Source organism: Triticum dicoccoides, chromosome 6B, assembly GCF_002162155.2.
Source record: "Triticum dicoccoides isolate Atlit2015 ecotype Zavitan chromosome 6B, WEW_v2.0, whole genome shotgun sequence".
In the NCBI taxonomy this organism is placed as follows: domain Eukaryota; kingdom Viridiplantae; phylum Streptophyta; class Magnoliopsida; order Poales; family Poaceae; genus Triticum; species Triticum dicoccoides.
The window spans coordinates 398,168,032-398,187,667 of NC_041391.1; positions in this window are offsets into that span (position 1 = coordinate 398,168,032).

A 19,636-nucleotide genomic window follows, 5' to 3' on the forward strand; every position below is an offset into this window, starting at 1 on the left:
ATGTTCACTATCTTTACCTCGGGGGAAAATTGTTTTTGCCCCCGGTGTTCGGCTGACGAGGCTCATCATCGTCTTCCCTTGGGGGCCCTCTTTCCTTATGTTCGGTATTTAACTTACCGGCCTGTTTGAAAACCCAACAACTCCTGTTGGTGTGGTTCGCAGGCTTATCGGGTGTGCCATGAATCTGATAGGGTCTGTCGAGTATTTTATCCAAGCTGGATGGACCATCCTTGTTGCCTTTGAAAGCTTTCTTTCGCTGACCGAACTTAGGACCGCTGAATCCAGCATTATCTGTCATATCGTCTGCATCGTCGTTGTTGCTATTTTGATGTTTGTTTTTATTGTGATGAGGTTTACCGTTGCTGTCCCGTACCATAGAGGTGCCGGGGTCACCTGAGATGTTGCTTCTATGAGCCAACCACTTGTCTTCACCCGCGCAGAAGCGGGTCATGTGTGCCGTTAAGGCTGCAATGGTCTTTGTCTTTTCCTGCCCGGGGTGTCGAGTGAGCCATTTGTCTCGGATGCTGTGCTTAAAGGCTGCTAAGGCTTCAGCGTCCGGACAGTCTACAATCTGGTTCTTTTTAGTTAGGAACTGATTCCAAAGATTGCAGGCTGATTCGCCTGGCTGCTGGATTATTTGACTCAAGTCGTCAGCATCCGGAGGCCGGACATAAGTGCCCTGGAAGTTAGCCCTAAAGGCATCTTCCAAGTCTTCCCAGGTTCCAATGGAGTTTTCTGGGAGGTTATTTAGCCAGTGTTGTGCTGGTCCCTTCAACTTTAGAGGGAGATATTTGATGGCGTGGATATCATCTCCTCGAGCCATGTGAATGTGGAGAAGAAAATCCTCAAACCAGATGGCCGGATCCATCGTACCATCGTACGGTTCGATGTTTACGGGTTTAAACCCTTCCGGAAACTGATGTTCCATAACCTGATCAGTGAATCATAGGGGGTGTGTGGCCCCTCTGTATCTCACAATATCATGGCGGAGATCAGCTGACCTCTGTGTTCGGTACTAATCCCTAACATAGTAACGGTCGTCACGCCGGGATTCATGGTCATTATCTCGCGTCGGGGCACGTCCCCTTGATCCGTAGATTGATCTGGTCTGACCAGCTTTATTGGCTAGGTTGTGCTGCGTCGTATGTATATCCCATGGCTGCAGTCTCCCTGCCTGTTCGGCGAGGGGGTGCGTGTTGGTGTTCGGCTTGATATGCCGCTTTATATCACCCATGTGGTGGTCGGTCTTGTTGGTTTGCCTGATTGTATTTTGATGGTATTGGTTCAAGGACTTCATCATCGAATTGAGGCGGCAGCTTGCCACTAGGGTAACTTTTGACAGGTCTCTCTTGGCCGTATTCTTTAGCGGCCAGGACCTTAGTCCACCTTTCGTTCAGCGTGTCTTGCTCTTCTCTGAGTTGCTGCTGCTTCCTCTTCAGGGTCCGAGCTATAGCAATGAGCTATCGGTTGAAGCGTTCTTGGTCGAGGGGTTCCTCTAGGACAATGAAGTCCTCGTCACTGAGGCTGACCTCCTCTTCGGATTCTGGCATATAATTGATGTCCTCCTCATCTTCGTTGTCATAATGTTCGGGACTATGATCACCTTCTTCCCACTCGTCGTGTTCGGATGTTGGCTCGATAAGGTGTTTGGTGTCTTCGGCGCCATCCGGAATCTCGTCGTCTCCGGTGCCGGTATTACTATCCTTCGCCCGACGTGATCATGAGCGGCACCGCTGACGTCGGTGCTTTGGTGGTTTATCGATGGGTCTATCCTCATTTGGGCTTGGGTTCTCCTCGTCGTTCTTCGAAGTGTCCACCATGTACACATCGTAGGTTGAGGTGGTCGTCCAACGCCCCATGACGGGTGGGACTTGGCTTGGTTCAGCGTCGGTGTCGACGTCCATGCCGTCGATGTCTTCGGATGCATAATCTAGCATGTCGGTTAAGTCCTCGAAAGTGGCTATCAAGTGGGTGGTGGGTGGGGCATGAAATTCCCCTCCCTTAGCCCCCAGTCCAAGTTGGGTGCAGTTTGGAGGTAAAGCCTTCATGATGGAGAGAGACTGCATCAGACCCAACGCTTCATCTAAGAGCGGGAGTGGGACCGGAAACCGCGGGTCTGCCGAGTTGTGTTCGGCATGGAACGCGTGATCGGACCTGCTAAGTGCAGACCTCTACAGTTCAGAACGGTTGCCTAGAGCCAAGTTTAAGCCTGTGTCTGGGTCTTCGGTAGGAAGTTGGAGAAGGGGAAGAAGTCCGGCGAGGCTTATGCTCATGTCTTCGGACGATAAGACCTGCCCGGATCTAGGGTTGAGGTGGGTGTTGACCCCTGGATGGGATCTGGCAGGGGATCCGAAGATTCGTCTTGGATGGGACAAAGAGTGGCGCCGAGGCCGTAAACCCATCAAAGACTAGATCTCCTTAGATGTCAGCAACGTAATTCAGGTTTCCAAACCTGATCTGGTGGCCGGGGGCATAACTGCCGACCTACTCAAGGCGGCCTATCGAGTCGGCTCGAATCACAAAGCCGCAGAACACAAAACCTATCCAGGAAGAAAGGTTTCCCTGGACACAGCGTCACCATCGGGGAAAAGGTGAGCCATCGATCCTTCTATCGATGATACAGTGGAGCTCTCAATGAAAGCACCAATGTCGGTGTGAAAACTGGCAGATCTCGGGTAGGGGGGCCCAAGCTGTGCGTCTGAAGATCAACGGTAACAATGGAGAAGGGACATAGTGTTTACCCAGGTGCGGGCCCTCTTAATGGAGGTAAAACCCTACTCCTGCTTGATTATATTCGAGGGTATAGGGGTTAGAAGAGTTGATCCACCACGAGATTGTTCGGCTAACCCTAGATAGCTAGCCTAGCAATGTTGTGATCCCGCCTCTGATCTAACCCTCTGGTTTATATAGACACCGAAGAGGCTTAGGGTTTGTACACGGTCGGTTTTACAGAAAGGAACAATATATCCGGACACCTATACTTGCCATCCATGCATGTGAGACTCCCCACCGGACATGAGAGATAAGCTTCTGTATTGTATCTTGGCTGTCCATCAGTACGGCCCACATTAGTAGACCGGACGCCCGAGGACCCTCTAATCCAGGACTCCCACACCTGCACCTGAAGCAGTCAAGTTTGCCACTCCTCACCGTCTATGACTCCACTGCCGCATCATCCCGATCTTCAGGGTTGTTCCAATCTAGGGCCTCGCCGTCGTCCACCGGCTTGGTGCACTCTGCACGTTGTGGTCAACATGGTCAACAAATGAGAGTCATCGGAAGATGACTGTACTTAGAGAGGCTGACAGTGGGGATGCATCATCTTCATGGATGCATGCATGCAACTACATTCTGTTTACCCTTAAAATAATGTTTTCTCCCACTGACTGCTGGGACCCACCAGCTACATCTTCACACGCAAGGGAGTGCGTCCTTATTACGGGTAAAAAATGATTCTCCCCCCTGACAGCAAGAACCCACCAGCTATATCTTCGCACGCAAGGAAATGCATCCTTGTCCTCCCTGACAGCTGGGACCCACCCGGTTGAAGCGTACGTAGCGTTGTTTGTGTACATACCGGTCGATCGGTCTGTCTACCATGATGAACAATGGTCGAGTAAGGAGCGGTAACAGTTCAGGTAGTCCAGCCCAAACCATGTACACGTACGTACAGCCAGGGTGCTAGAAATTAAATATGGCCACGTACATACATACGGAAGGGGTCTCGAACATGTACTCGCACATACGTACGGCTAGGCTCATGTACATGGGGAGGCCATAGACGGCAGCAACGGTGTCCTGTTCATCGGAAGCCTACCGGCTGGGTCGGAACAGAGAAACTGCGTCGTGTTCCTGGGGAGGTAACGGAATGCATCATGTTCATCGGGAGGCAACGGAATACGTCGTGTTCATCAGGAGCCAACCAGCTTGGACGGAACAGCTAAAACGAGGTCTGGCGTGCCGCAGAACGGAGGAAACGGGCCTTCTGGAATCGTGTATGGTCGAAACGGGGTCTTGTTCATCGGGATGGGACCAGCGTACCACAAAACGAAGGAAACAGACTTGTGGTCCACCGAGTACAGTCGAAACGGGGTCCTGTTGATCGGGAGGGGAGTGGCGTACCGCAAAACAGAGGAAACAGACTTGTGTTGGAGCGCCTATGGTCGAAACGGGCTATTGTTCATTGGGAGGGGTGTGGCGTACTGCAAAACAGGACACCACGAACTACTGTTCATCTCCACCGTCGACCTCCTCCAGCCTCCACGGGCTACTATTCATCCACCATCGACCTCCTCCAGCCTCCACCTGCGACTGTTCATCCACGAGCTCCTATTCATCCAACCTCCATCGCTCCTCCATCGGCTACTGTTCAACCAGCCCTCTCCACGGGGTCCTATTCAACCACCCCTCCACGGGCTACTGTTCATCCAGCCCTCCATCGGCTACTGTTCAACCAGCCCTCCACGGGGTCGTCCTGTTAATCCAGCCCTACACGGGTTCTTGTTCATCCACTCCCAACCGGCTTGATCGATCGGGGACCTGTTCATCCAGCAGCAACAACCTCTACTACCACGGGGTCCTGTTCATCCAACCCCCCACCACGAACTGTTCATCCAACCCCCGCCCCCCCCCAACACTCACTGTTCATCAAGGGAAGGAGGCATGAGGTTCGATCGGCTTCAGTTAGTAGCAGCAGGAAAGGAATCGCTTGATCGGGTTCAGTTAACAGCCAGGAATCGATCGATTGCTTGGGTTCAGTAACGCATAGCCTGTAGTGCAATCGCTCGGGTTCAGTAGGCGATCGCCTCACTCGGGTTCAGTTAGAGCCCAACGCCTCGCACCCACGCATGTACGTGTATGATAGAAATGCGCAATCCCTCTGTGCATCGCTCGGCCCCGATCACCCACCGTAACCGGGAACTCCCCGAAATTTTCCTCGCCCTCGCTTCTACCATGATTTTTTCCATCATGGACGGCCCAAAGAATGTCATGTAGGTGCGTCTCCGGCTCACCCAGGACGAAAAGCCCATTTTCTGTCTTGATTTTTTGTCATACAAGTAGGATCCCATCACATCTATGATGATACCGGGTTTTGTCATAATTATCGTCATAGAAGTGTCACAAGTATGATAGGAAAAAAATTCGTCTGGCCCAAAATGTCATGGATGTGTCTTTTTTTGTAGTGCATGGAGGGCGTGTGTATGATGTGGTACACCAAAACATCATCTTCCAGGCACAGCTGAAGGACGGCGGCGCGTTGGATCTTCCGAGTGGCACACTCCGTGTACTCTGCGTCGAGACTGATGACCTTCATCTCTACCTTTTGGAGGGAGTTGGATACATGTTGATCCACTTCTGAACAACCCTTCGGTGGTCAGTGACGGTGGAAACTATGCTCAACGAGCCTTCTACAAGGACATGTTGGACGCTAAAAACCTGCATCTGGATCTCTTTCGCCATTTGGAACCGCTCGACCGGAGGGCTATGGTTTGGAGAATTAGGATTAGATGGATAGTCTAACTGAAGAAGATGATTATTTAAAGGGGCTTCGGAATTACTCCAGGAGTATGTGAAGAGGTTAAAACAATGTGAGTGGAGTGGGGTTTGGGTGTAAATGAAGATGAAGGATAGGTGAAGAAGCCGAGCAATATCGGTTCCCGACGGAGAAGTAAGTGGGAGAAGTGGCCTGCAGGCAGTTGATTAGACGGCTAGGTAGACTAAACGAAAAGGCTATGTGGGTAGACTAAGGAGTGGTACATGTCCATGTACATGCCCATCCTTCTATCTCTACCTGTGCCACTGGCAAGTTGAGGTCACTCTTTTGAATCACCGGGGAGAGACATTTTATGATTCCTTCTTATTTCTGCACCCCTCCTGATAGGTGGGACCTATGCAAACAGATATAAAACAATGTGTCATAGCTGGTTCGGATGGATATTTCCGCGTGTGTGGGAGACACAACATTCTTGGTTAAGGAATACGTGGTTATCTTCAAAAAATAAAAAGCCCTGCTTCGCGCTTTCGCATGCACGAGAATTTGGTTCTGCTCCCAATATGGATGATACCTGGAGGATGAAGTGAACCCAGAGGCATGCTAGCACCGGAGACCTATTTCCACTCATGTTCCTACTACTAGTAGGAGTAGTACAACTGTGGTACGCTTGATGGTCAAAATATTATTCAGCCGGTCCTCACAGTGAAGTGACAAGACCATGCGCCTGACACTAGTCCAGGCGGCGTGTTCAGGTTACCAAAGTCAGCCTCACCTTGTGCACTGTGTAGTCTGTCACCGCCGCTGTATAGCACGCCTCACCTCCTCTCCCTCTCCCCTAGCACCACTCCATCTCCATCTCCCTCTCCATCTCCATTCACCGTGCCCCCGCGTACCCTTGCCTCGCTCGCCTCCCCTAGTACCACTGTTCCCTCTCTAGCCACTGCAGCACCGACAGCCTTCTCCCCCGTAAATCAAGACCCCAAAAGCCCCACCTTCCAAACTCCACCATGGCCGAACGCGAACCGCGCAACATCCAAATGAGCCGCGATTGGAGCAATCTCCCCAGTGACATCCTCGACCTTTGTATTTCATGTATGGATATGTTGAGCGTCATGCGGTTGGCTCCATGCTCAAGGGACATGCACATTGCCATCAGCGAAGCGAGGCCGAAACTTTTCAAGCCACCCTGCTTGCTGCTATCTAGTCTTGCGAGATTTGCTCACCATGATACAGAGGCGTACATGATGCCCCTCGACTTCAGTCCGACCTCCATTAGCCGAAACTTCTTTGCAGGTATGTAGTGGGTCGCCATACATCATTCCCCTCAACTTCAAAACGATAACCATCACCCAAAACTTCTTGTCAGGTATATACTGCATCGGAATGAACTTCCACTAGATGGTTGCCATGCGAGAATACGGGAGAAAGTTGGTTCTCGTTAACTTCCAGATATTCCATGAGATTATCCTTCCTCCGTTGGATAATATATGGTTTTACCGTCGCGGTCCAAATCATCTAGATTACGTTGTCAGTTGGATGGGCCTTGTTTTGCAGAAGATTGTAATCTGCCAAGTGCCCACACGACATGCGGATTACGCAGACTTCAAGCTAATTGCCTTGTTCGGCCGGGGACTCGCCTATCTTTACGCTGGTGCCTTCTTTAGCTCGAGACAACCTAACTCGCAGTGGACTGTCAAAGTTGATACACACTTCTCTGATGCTATTGAACACAATGGCATCATCTACGCGACCGACAAAGCATATGGCACCATGTATTGCTGGGACAACGCGTGTAAGTTGTTTTCGTCTAATGTTAATGATAACGCCATGACACTGTTTGAACTTTTTGTGATGATTGGCATATCCCTGTTTGAGCAGAATTTGAGTAGAACTATGGCAATATACTAGAGACACTGTAAATCAGCTATATTTGGAATGAGTTAATTCATGCGATTGTGACCATGTCATTACAGCCAATTTATAGCCTTGAATAATCAAACTGTTAGGAAGATATGGATATTCTCCTTATTTTATAGTAATCTATATGCTACTAAATATGAGTGTCTATCAATAGCCATGTTAGTTCCTTCATTTTTGTGATGTAGAAACATGCATCACACTGTTGGTTTCATCTAACCATACATTAGGGAAGTAAATGTGCATATGGAGAACTCTATATTTGTAAGTAGTGAAATCATGTAATGCTTACCATGTGTACATACCTATATTCGCCCTTCAGCAATCAATGGCTAGAATAATATCCTCAGAAATTTTTTGACCATAGAACATGAGTATATAAGAATGCATGGTCTGTTAGTTTCCTTGAAGAATTTGTTTGTGAGGATAGAACATGATTACATAACATGCATGACATGGTAGTTTCTTGTGAAGAATCGATTGCGAGATAACATGAGTATAACCATGCATGGCACTTCTATATTTTCGAACCCAACATACATTTCCCTGTATTTTCGTCTCAGTTCCAACAGGGAGATATCAATGTTGTTTCTTGCATTATCCTACTCATACTCTGAACAATGCTAATCTTACATTAACAGTGCATGTCCTTTTTTATATGTTGTGGTGTCCCTACAGTTACTACCCTTTGTAACCACACCACCTTTGTGAAAAACAGGGAAGCACAACTGGTTCCTCGCTCGATCAGACAACGGCAAAAGACTGATGATCATTCGCACACATGAGCCGGAAAAGTTATATTGCAAAAACTCCATTATGTTCAAGCACCGTGAAATACGTGAGTATCCACACAGTGGTATTTATGTTTATGAGAAGGATACCAGCTTGTTGGGGCCTTCAAGATTTTTGAGTTGGGGGCGGGTAAACAGCCTTGGTTCACACTCTTTGTTTCTCGGACACAGTTATCCGATTAACATGGAGATCACCGTTGGCAAGGACCTTGATGGCATAGAAGCTCTGTTTGCTATGGAAAACTGTGTCTACAGAGCGAGCCCTAGGACTTCGGTTGCTGTGTCAACAATACAACCTGCAGCCAAAAGAAGGTGAGAATGACACAGGCATCTGGATTAACTTTCATCCTTGGATGTCTCAAGTCCGACAGGAAATGATGTGGTTCAAGCATTCAGGTTGATAGGTAATTGGGCTGTTGCGTCGGAAGGGTGGAGTATTGGTGTCTCTGGATCACTGGCAGCTGAAGCGGGGCTGGAAATTATGATGGTGTTGGATCATCCCTCTTCGAATGACTTTTTGTCTTTGCTGCTTGTTCTAGATAGGTAGTTCTATCTTTTGTTATTGATATTCCTTGTCATTTGGTCATCCTTGTCTATGTCACTCTTACTATGTAATAGTTGCCTCTATCTGGAATGTCATTCTCGTCTGGATCACGAGAGTTTGAGCGCTGCAGATGGGTGCATTTTGGTGATGTAGCAAGACTTCTTATGAACTATCATGTTGCTGTTTATGTCAGTAGTTGTCACTAGTCAGTGTTTGAATGTTTTATATATCGTTGCTTCGAACTGTTTATTGTCTCGAACTGCTGGTGGGCTAAACGAGGGCATCACCATTCTCAAGTGTTCAGAGTATATCTCCTTTTTTAAGTTATAATTTGAGCTTAGTGTCTTTTCGATGATGTACACTTGTTTGGGCCAGTGAGGCGTCGTTGAATATGGTCCGAGTAGTAACGCAATGCCAAACAGGTCAATTTATGACTCTCAGGTTGGGCTCTTAAAAGATCCTCAAAAAAAGTCGGGCTCTCAAAAAAGAAAGAATACGAACTCTTAGGCCGACATGTGGGCGCCACCGGTGTTTTCGTGTGCTTGCACGCCGAGAGCATATTGGTGCCTGTTCGAAATTCATGCTACCTTGTCATCCCCAATCTCCCGCTGAGGGAGTCCTGGATTAAGGGGTCCTCAAACGTCCGGACTACATAGCGTGGGCCAGACTGTTGGGCTATCAAGATACAAGACAGAAGACTTCTTCCCATGCCCGGATGGGACCTCCTTGGCGTGGAAGGCAAGCTTAGCATTCGGATATGTGGATTCCTTTCTCTGTAACCAACTCTGTATAACCCAAGTCCCCTCCGGTGTCTATATAAACCGGACAGTTTAGTCCATAGAGGCAATCATAATCATATAGGCTAGACTTCTAGGGTTTTAGCCATTATGATCTTGTGGTAGATCAACTCTTGTAATACTCATATTTATCAAGATCAATCAAGCATGAAGTAGGGTATTACCTCCATAGGGAGGGCCCGAACCTGGGTAAACTTCGTGTCCCCCGCCTCCTGTAACCATCAGCCTTAGACGCACAGTTCGGGACCCCCTACCCGAGAACCGTCGGTTTTGACACCGGCATTGGTGCTTTCATTGATGGCTCCGTCGATCATCTACAACAACGCACCAAGGGGAGGTTTTCCTCCCCAGGAAGATCTTCCTATTCGGAGGCTTTGCACTGCAAGCCAACTCGGTTGGCAATCTAGAGCAGATCGACAGCTACACCACTAGCCATCAGGTCAGGTTTGAAAGCTTGAATTACGTTGCTGATATCCATGGAGACTTGAGCTTCACCGGATTCGAGCCCACGACAGCCGCTCCCTGCCACCATGGTGAACATGACCTAAATCTTTCATCCGACCGTGCCCAGGAGATAGCGCCTGCGACTGCTTTGGCCCTAGATCCTGGGCAGATTGCGCTGTCCGAGGGCGGGAGGCTCAACCCCGTCGCGGAAGCCGCAGACTCATCGGTGTTAGAGCCACACACTTATCCGACCTCGAGCGGGGCCTATGTCAACGGAACCTCGGATTCATCTCTGGCCATAGGTCCTGAACCGCTTGCATCCACGCCCATCGAGTCTGATCAGGCGCTGATCGTTGAGTTCAGCTCCCCAGACATCTTCTGGCACTCACCTTTAGGCGATATGCTAAATTCATTAAAAGCCCTCTCCTTGTCAGGGGACTCTCAGCCGAACTATATCCAGCTTGAATGGGAAGCTAATGAATTTCGCTTCCCACCCACCACCCACTTCATAGCCATTGTCGAAGACTTAACTGACATGCTCGATTACGGCTCTGAAGACATCGACGGTATGGACGACGATGCTGGAGAGGAGCAGGCACAAAACCACCGCTTACAGGGCGCTGGACAGCCACCTCCTTGTATGACGTACACATGGTGGATACACCCAAAGAAAACAACGGTGACAATGAGAAGGATCTAGTCGAGGATAAGCCTCCTGAGATACAGCCAAAGCGTCAACGTCAGCGACGCCGCTCTAAACTACGCCGTGGAAAAAAACAGCAATACTGGCACAGGAGAAAATAATACTCCGGACGATGCCGAAGACAATGAAAACCCCGTTGAGCCAACCTCCGAACAGGATGAACGGGAAGATGGGTGAGTTAGCCCTGATGAACAGGCCATGAATGATGACTCGGAGGACAGTAACTACCTTCAGCTCTCCAAAGACGATGTGAGCCTCAGCAAGGAAGACTTTATCGTGCCTGAGGAGCCCGTCGACCAGGAGAGATTTAAGCGCCGGCTAATAGCCACTGAAAGGAGCTTGAAAAAGAAGCTGTAGCAGCTTCAAGCTGATCACGATCTGCTCAACGATAGATGGACTAATGTCCTAGCAGCCAAAGAATACGGCCTCGAGTGCCCAACCAAAAGTTACCCAAAGCGCAAATTGCTACCCCAATTCGATGACGAGGCGCCGGAGCCCGTCCTACCAGCGCATAATGCGGCTGACCGACCATGACAAAGTGGCAAATCAAGCTGAACACCAGCCCGCACTACCTCGCCGTAAAAACAGAAACACAACAGCTCAGGGATACACATATGACCTGCGGCATGACCTGGCAAACAGAGCAGGTCAGAACAGATCAATCTATGGATCGTGGGGCCGTGCCTCGATGCGCGACCATGGCCATCCGGCCGGATGCAACAAACATAATCATGCCCGGACCAAAGACCACAGACGAACTCCATCCGAGTTATGTCGCGGCTTGGCCCGATATAGAGGCGCTGCACACCCCATTTGCTTTACTGATGAAGTAATGGAACATGAATTCCTGAAAGGGTTTAAACCTGTGAACATCGAGTCATATGATGGGACAACAGACCCCGCGGTATGGATTGAGGACTTTCTTCTCCATATTCCTATGGCCCGCGGTGATGATCTTCACGCCATCAAATACCTCCCGCTAATACCTCCCGCTACCCGAAAACTCCATTCGCAGCTGGGAGGACTTGGAAGATGCCTTCCTCGACAACTTCCAAGGTACATACGTCCGACCTTCGGATGCCGACGACTTAAGTCACATAGTCCAACAACCCGGAGAGTCAGCTAGGAAATTCTAGACTAGGTTCCTAGCTAAAAAGAACCAGATCGTCGACTGTCCGGATGCCGAAGCCCTAGCGGCCTTTAAACATAGCATCCGTGTCGAATGGCTCGCCCGACACCTCGGACAGGAAAAACCTAAGTCCATGGCAGCCCTCACGATGCTTATGACCCGCTTCAACGCGGGCGAGGATAGCTGGCTAACCCGTAGCAACAACAATGCAAGCGAACATGGCACTTCTGAAGCCAGAAATAACAACGGCAAACCCCGACGCAATAGACACAAGCGTCGAAACAATGGTGAGAACACCGAGGACACGACAGTCAATGCAGGATTCAGTGGATCTAAGTCCGGTCAGCGGAAGAAGCCATATAAAAGGAACAATCCGGGCCCGTCCAGCTTGGACCGCATACTCGATCGTCCATGTCAAATCCATGGCACTCTTGATAAACCAGCCAATCATACCAATAGAGACTATTGGGTTTTTAAATAGGCTGGCAAGGACAAGGGCTCGCAAAGCAAGGATGATGACGAGGATCCCGGGCCACTAAACACAGGGGGACAGAAGAAGTTTCCTCCCCAAGTTAAAATGGTGAACATGATATACACTACCCATATCCCCAAGAGGGAGCGCAAGCGCGCACTCAGGGACGTCTACGCGATGGAGCCAGTCGCCCCAAAGTTCAACCCATGGTCGTCCTGCACAGGCAACTTTGATCGCAGGAACCATCCGACCAGTATCCATCACGGCGGTTCAGCCGCATTGGTCCTCGACCCAATCATTGATGGATTCCACCTTGCACGGGTCCTCATGGATGGCGGCAGCAGCCTGAACTTGCTCTATCATGATACAATGCACAAAATGGGTATTGATCCCTCAAGGATCAAGCCCACAAAAACCACCTTTAAAGGTGTCATACCAGGTGTAGAGGCCCACTGCACGGGCAAAATCACACTGGAGGTGGTCTTCGGATCCCCGGACGATTTCTGAAGTGAAGAGTTGATGTTCGATATCGTCCCCTTCCGCAATGGCTATCACGCACTGCTCAGACGAACCGCATTCGCTCGATTCAGTGTGGTGCCACACTACGCTTATCTCAAGCTCAAGATGCCCGGACCACGCAGTGTCATAACAGTCAATGGAAACACAAAACGCTCCCTCCGTACCGAGGAGCACACTGCTGCCCTCGCAGCAGAAGTACAGAGTGGCCTTTTTCGGCAGAACCTTAATTCGGTGGCGAAGCTCCCAAACACTGTCAAGCGAGTCCGAACTACTCTGCAGCAGGACAGTCCAGCTATTCAAGAGCTCGACTAGCAATTCATCCTTCGTCCCACTCCTGACAAAGCGGCGACATTCGTACCGCGCGTACATAACTACACACTCAAAATACCATGGGCATAGACGGAGGCACAACTAGATCATGGTCCGCAATACGGCTCGACCCCCCTGGACCAACATACTTTCACCTTTTCTTTTTCTTTCCAGGTTTCTTTTTTCCAGGCCTTTCCTGGTAGCCTAATTATCGAACCTATCAAAGGACAGATAAACCAAGACGACAAGAAGCATTGACGTATGAGGGAATTTCCAGGTGGTTTCTTTAAATGATTGTTATGCCTGCTTTAAGGACCCACACGCAGCTCTCCCTTGGTCGTGGCATGTTAAATAGCCATTTTGCGTATCGCACTATTTGTACAAAATACGCTTTGACGTATTAATGAAACTATAATGGAAAATGGTTTGCGGCCCAATTTCTGCGGCATTAGCCTATTACTTTATTTTTCTTTTTCTTGATATTATTATCAATTGCACACGTACACTCTGGTACGCCTTAATTCGCCAGGGGCTTCATTATGCCCTATAATGCGGCAACAAATTTCGAACACTTTTTTATAGTATAGTTCGGCACCCCGGATTGTAGCATTATATGCATCGGCTCCGAAACATGTCTTTGGTCAATAGTTGGGTTGCCCGGCTCCTGTGCTTACTACCTTATGTTCCGCTATATCGGCTAGGGTAGTAAAGGAAGAACTACTGCGATTGTATCATGGTTCACCCAGATGAGCACCTCAGTAGAGAAAGCCGAAAACTGGCTGTCATGATGCGGCGTGAGCCGGTCAGCTGTTCGAGAGGTTACAAATCTTTAGCGATTTGTTCCGCATTATGTGATGAATCCGTTTTTATCCGATCAGGTGTTTACAGTACCCCAAATTCGTACTTACAAATACTAGGTGTTGGGGATATAACTATTTGTAAGCCGCCCAGGAGGGGCCGGGTTACGCAAAGAGGATTCACCAGAGAGAAGTCCAAGACCAAGCATGAAGATGGCGGTTTAATAAAGGGATTAAGGCCCATAGGCGACTTAAGGCCCGTTGTAGTAAACCGCCATAATGGCATGACTTGTATCATAAGGTAGATTTAACTAGTCACCAAGCCGGACACTGTTTATAAGCTGGTCGGGACTCTGTAAGCCACAGGGCGTCAACCCGTGTATATAAGGGGACGACCTGCTGGCGGCTTAGGGCAAGAAATAACTCATCGAGAGCTAGGCATAGCGTATCTCGCTCCCTGGTCATCGAAACATCAATACCAACCCAACTAGATGTAGGCCTTACCTTCACCGTAAGGGGCCAAACTAGTATAAACCTCTCGTGTCCTTTGTCCCGATTAACCCCTTCAAGCTTCCTAGTTCCGATGGCTCCACAACTAAATCCTTTCACGAGGACATCTGACGTGACAGTTCCACGACAGTTGGCGCCCACCATGGGGCCAGCGCACGGTGGATTCGAGTTCTTGAAGGGCAACTTCGAAGGGCTCAAGGGATACGTAGTGGGTCGGATGACCAAGAGTCGTCGCGGCAAGATCTACATCGACGATGAAGGCTGAGGTCCCGACACCGGCTCAATTGAGTACGGGTATCAGGTCCCCTTTGGCGGAATCCACGTCTTCATTGGCCGGATCGGTGAGCCGGGCCCTGAGCCGGACAACTGCACCGACCTCGTCGAGACGGCTCAGCGCGCAAGGAAGACTCGAGCTCACCCTGTCATGAAGCGTGCCTTCATGGGCTGCATCCACGGAGAGGAACTCTCTGAAGGATCTGGAGATGTCGGTGAGACGGCCGTCCTCTTAGATGGTGATTCATCCGCTGGCTCAACAGATTCGTTGTACCAAGTGCAAGACGGCGTGCTCGGGGGCTATTCCGATGGCTTCAGTATTCCGGACCCCCGTGAGTCGCCAAGATGGGCAGGAGTCTTTATGGCTGGGACTCAGCCCGACTCAAACTCTACGGCTGCTGCAGCAATAATGTCCGGGTTAGTAGCAGCTGGGGCAGGGGGCCCCGTGCGCCCGTCGGCTCAGGTGCTGATAGATCTCATGGACAAGCTTATGACCCTGTTAACCGCAACGATTATTCCCGCAGATAAAGATGAGCATGATGCGGAGGTGGCACGGGTGCGTGAGGAAATAGCTCAGGCCAAGGAGGCCTTGGCAGCTGAGGACACTAGATTAGCCATAGAGCGGGCGGCTCTAAACGCCCGGGCGCAGCGGCTATAGTTAGAAGCTTACCAACTCACGATGAGCTTAAACGCGTCCAATGAGGTGATGAGGAGGAGACATCAGAAAACCCAGTCCCGTTTAGCTCCGAATTACGACCCTCGGGTTCTTTTTGCTACACCCGGAGCCGGCCCGAGTAACCCGCCAGAGGCCAATCAGCTTATGACAGCCGGAACAGGAGGGCCGGCTCAGCCTCGGGAGATGGCACCACCTCATGTGAGCAGGGCACTGCCGTGTTATGTGCCGATACCGCTGGACCACTTTTCCAACCCCGTGGAGAACTTAATCGTGGCTTCAGCGCATTTGACGGCTCTTCCCATGGACGGTGATGACCCGACGGCAGTGGAGACCCGGAGGGTCAGAGAACTTCTCCAGACGGCCTTAGCTCAGCAAGAGACCTATTCTTACAGCCGGGACAGGATTCATTCAACTCCTCCGCCTTGGTTAGTGCCGCCTCGTCAGAACCGGAGCCCAAGTTACAGCAAACACATGGAGTCTGAAGCTTTGTCAACCAACGCCCAACGCCATAACCAGCCGGGTGGCTATAATCCAGTGCAAGACTGAATATGTTAGGAGAACTAGCGGGCGGCTCAGCTAGCCGCTCAACAGACGGCACATCAAGATTTCCCAGAGTGTCCAATGACTTCTGTTGAGGCGGGAGTATCCACTAGAACCGGCGGTGTTCCTTGTCTGGTACCAGCTCTGCGTAACGTGCGCCTGCCCAAGGACTTCAAGGGACCTCAAAAGGTGCCAAATTACACGGCCGACCTGCAGCCCGGAGCTTGGATCGAAAGTTATCAGATGGCCATGGAGTTATTGGAAGTCAGCGATGGGGCAATGGCTAAATACTTCACCATGATGTTAGATGGAACAGCCCGGTCCTGGTTGAAGGGTTTGCCACCGAATTCCATTGGTTCATGGGCAGAACTGAAAGCCCATTTCATCCAGAATTTCAAAGACACCTGTAAGCAGTCTATGTCAATTGTGGACTTGACAGATTGTAAACAGGAGGAAGGTGAATCTACGACTCATTGGGTACGCCGGGTCAAGGAGATAATACATTCATCTGACAAGATGGATGCCGGCTCTGCAGTCCTCATGTTGGAGAAGAATTGCCGTTTTGAGCCGCTGAGGTAGAAACTAGGGCGCCTTAAGCGTGATTGCAATGATGGGTACGCTGATGGTGGCTTTAGTCAAATATGCCGATTCTGATACTACCAAGGATCCTGCGTCTGATGAGGAAAATACCGGGAAGGGAAAGAAGAACGGCAATGGAAAGGGTCAGCAGCATAAGCCGATGAATCAAGGAGGCAATAAGCGTAAGGCGGATGGTAACCCGGAGTTTGTGGCCAATGCCAATGCACAGGGTAACAATCAGAGACGTAAGGGTAAGCTGCCTCGATCCAGCGGGTGAGGCCCATCTCTTGAGTAGCTACTCAATGAGACCTGCCCGAGACACGGCACCAGAGAGCGGCCCGCCACACACTTGTGGAAAGATTGCGCGATCATGAAAGCGTTTAAGAATTCCAACACCTTTGATGGCAATAATGGGTCTGGTGGTGGTTCAGGGGCTGGCGGTTCTCATGGCCCGGGTGGCGGTTCAGGTTCCGGCTTTCAGGGACGTCAAGGCGGCTATAATCAACAGCAATCTGGTCAAGGAGAGCAGTAGCAGCGGCAGTCGGGTTATCAAAGCAATCCGAAGCAGTTGGACGGTGGGCAGTACCACGTGTTTACCCCTAGCTTATGCAAACGCGACCAGAAGGTTCATAAGAGGGCCATGAACTCTGTTGAGCCGGCAGTTCCTTGTTATTTGAGGTGGTCAGAATAGCCCATTGTATGGAGCAGAGAAGATCACCCTTCACTGGTCGATAATCCAGGCCAGTTGGCCTTGGTGGAAGCACCTCAGGTTGGTGGATATAAATTCACTAAGGTACTCATGGACGGAGGTAGTAGCATCGATATCCTTTATTATGAGACCTTTCGATGCATGGGGTTAACTGATAAGAATCTGAGGACATCCAACACTGTTTTTCATGGAGTGGTCCCTGGTAAGTCGGCTTACCAAGTTGGCAAGATTGAGCTGGAGGTGGCCTTCGGAGATGAATATGACTCCAGGGCTGAGAAGTTGACGTTTGAGGTGGTCAAAATCAGGAGCCCATATCATGCTTTGTTTGGGCAGCCGGCTTATGCTAAGTTGATGGCCCGGCCGTGTTATGTTTATTTGTAGATCAAGATGCCGGGTCACAAGGGCACCATCACTGTGCATGGAAGTCGGAAGGTGGCGTTGGAATGTGAAGAAGGGGACGCGGCTTATGCTGAGTCTGCCTGTGCGACGGAAGAGCTCAAATTTTATCAAGATAATGTTGACCCGGCGGATATGACCTCCCTGAAGAAACCAACTACAGAGCATGACCCGGCGTTGAAGTTTAAATCGGCTGCCGAGACAAAGCTTGTTGACTTTACCCCAGGTGACCCTTCTAAGCAGTTCAGCATCAGCAGCAATTTGGATCTCAAATAGGAAAGCGTGCTCATCGAGTTTATCCGTGAGAACCGGGACATCTTTGCATGGAAACCTTCTGACATGCCGGGTGTACCGAGGGAACTCGCTGAGCACACTCTCAATATTGATCCGAAGTATAAGCCGGTCAGGAAGTTTCTTCGGTGTTTTAACAAAGAGAGACGGAAAGCTATTGGAGAGGAAGTCGCCCGACTCTTAGCAGCCGAGTTTATTATTGAAGTTTTTCACCCGGAGTGGTTGGCTAACCCAGTGCTTATCCTCAAGAAGAACGGCACCTGGTGGATGTGTGTGGACTACATGGACTTAAACAAGGCTTGTCCGGCTGATCCTCTTGCTCTCCCCCGTATTGATCAAATCATTGATGCTACGGCGGGTTGTGAACGCTTGAGCTTTTTGGATGCTTACTCTGGTTATCATCAGATCAAAATGGCAGTTAAGGACCAGGAGAAGACGGCTTTCATCACTCCGTTTGGGGCCTTCTGGTATGTATCTATGCCGTTTGGGCTCAAGAGTTCTCAGGCAACTTATCAACGATGTGTGCAGAACTGTCTACACGATCAAATCGGGCGTAATGTTCATGCTTATGTAGACGACATCATGGTGAAGTCCAGAGAGAAGGAAACCTTAATATCTGACTTGAAAGAAACCTTTGATAATCTCCGGGTTTATAAAATGATGCTTAACCCGACCAAGTGTGTATTTGGTGTACCTGCAGGCAAACTTTTGGGTTTTCTTGTATCAAACAGAGGCATTGAAGCTAACACGGAGAAGATTAAGGCAATTACCTCTCTAGCTAAACCGGCGTGCATCAATGATGTTCAGCGATTGGCGGGTCGTGTTGCTGCTTTAAGCCGGTTCATAAGCCGGTTAGGTGAGAAGGCCCTACCGCTATAACAGATGATGAAGAAAACAGGCACTTTTGTCTGGAGTGATGCTGCCGATACTGCCTTTGAAGACTTGAAGAGACAGTTGTTTGAACCACCGGTTCTTGTGGCTCCCATTGATAAAGAGCCATTGCTGTTATATGTGGCTGCCAATTCACGAGCCATTAGCGTTGCCATTGTGGTGGAGCGTAAGGAAGCTGGCAAGGAGCATCCGGTTCAACGGCTGGTTTACTACATCAGTGAGGTGCTCATTGAGTCTAAACAAAGGTATCCACATTGGCAGAAACTCGTTTATGGAGTGTTTATGGCCAATCGGAAATTGAAGCAATACTTTCAAAGTCATCCTATAACTGTGGTAAGTTCTGCCCCTTTGGGAGATATCATCCAGAATAGGGAGGCCACAGGACGAGTCGCCAAGTGGGCCATCGAGCTTGGGCCTCATGATTTGAAGTATATGCCACGTACTCCTATTAAGTCTCAGGCTCTGGTGTACTTTATCAATGATTGGACCGAGTTACAGGCCCCTGAGGAGAAGCTAGATAACACATATTGGACTATTCACTTTGACGGATCCAGGAAGCTAGAAGACTCGGGGGCTGGAGTTGTTTTAACTTCCCCTCGAGGTGACAAATTTTGTTAGGTACTCCGACTTATGTTTCCATGTACTAACAATGCAGCTGAGTACGAGGCCTTGCTCCATGGTCTCCGGATGGCCAAAGAGATGAACTTAAGCCGGGTAAGGTGCTTGGGCGACTCAGATCTTGTGGCTCAACAGGTGTCAGGCAAGTGGGATTCCAAGGATCCCCTTATGGCGGCTTATCGTCGTGAAGTAGATGCTGTGGCTGGTCACTTCAAGGGTTATCAAGTGGAGCACATT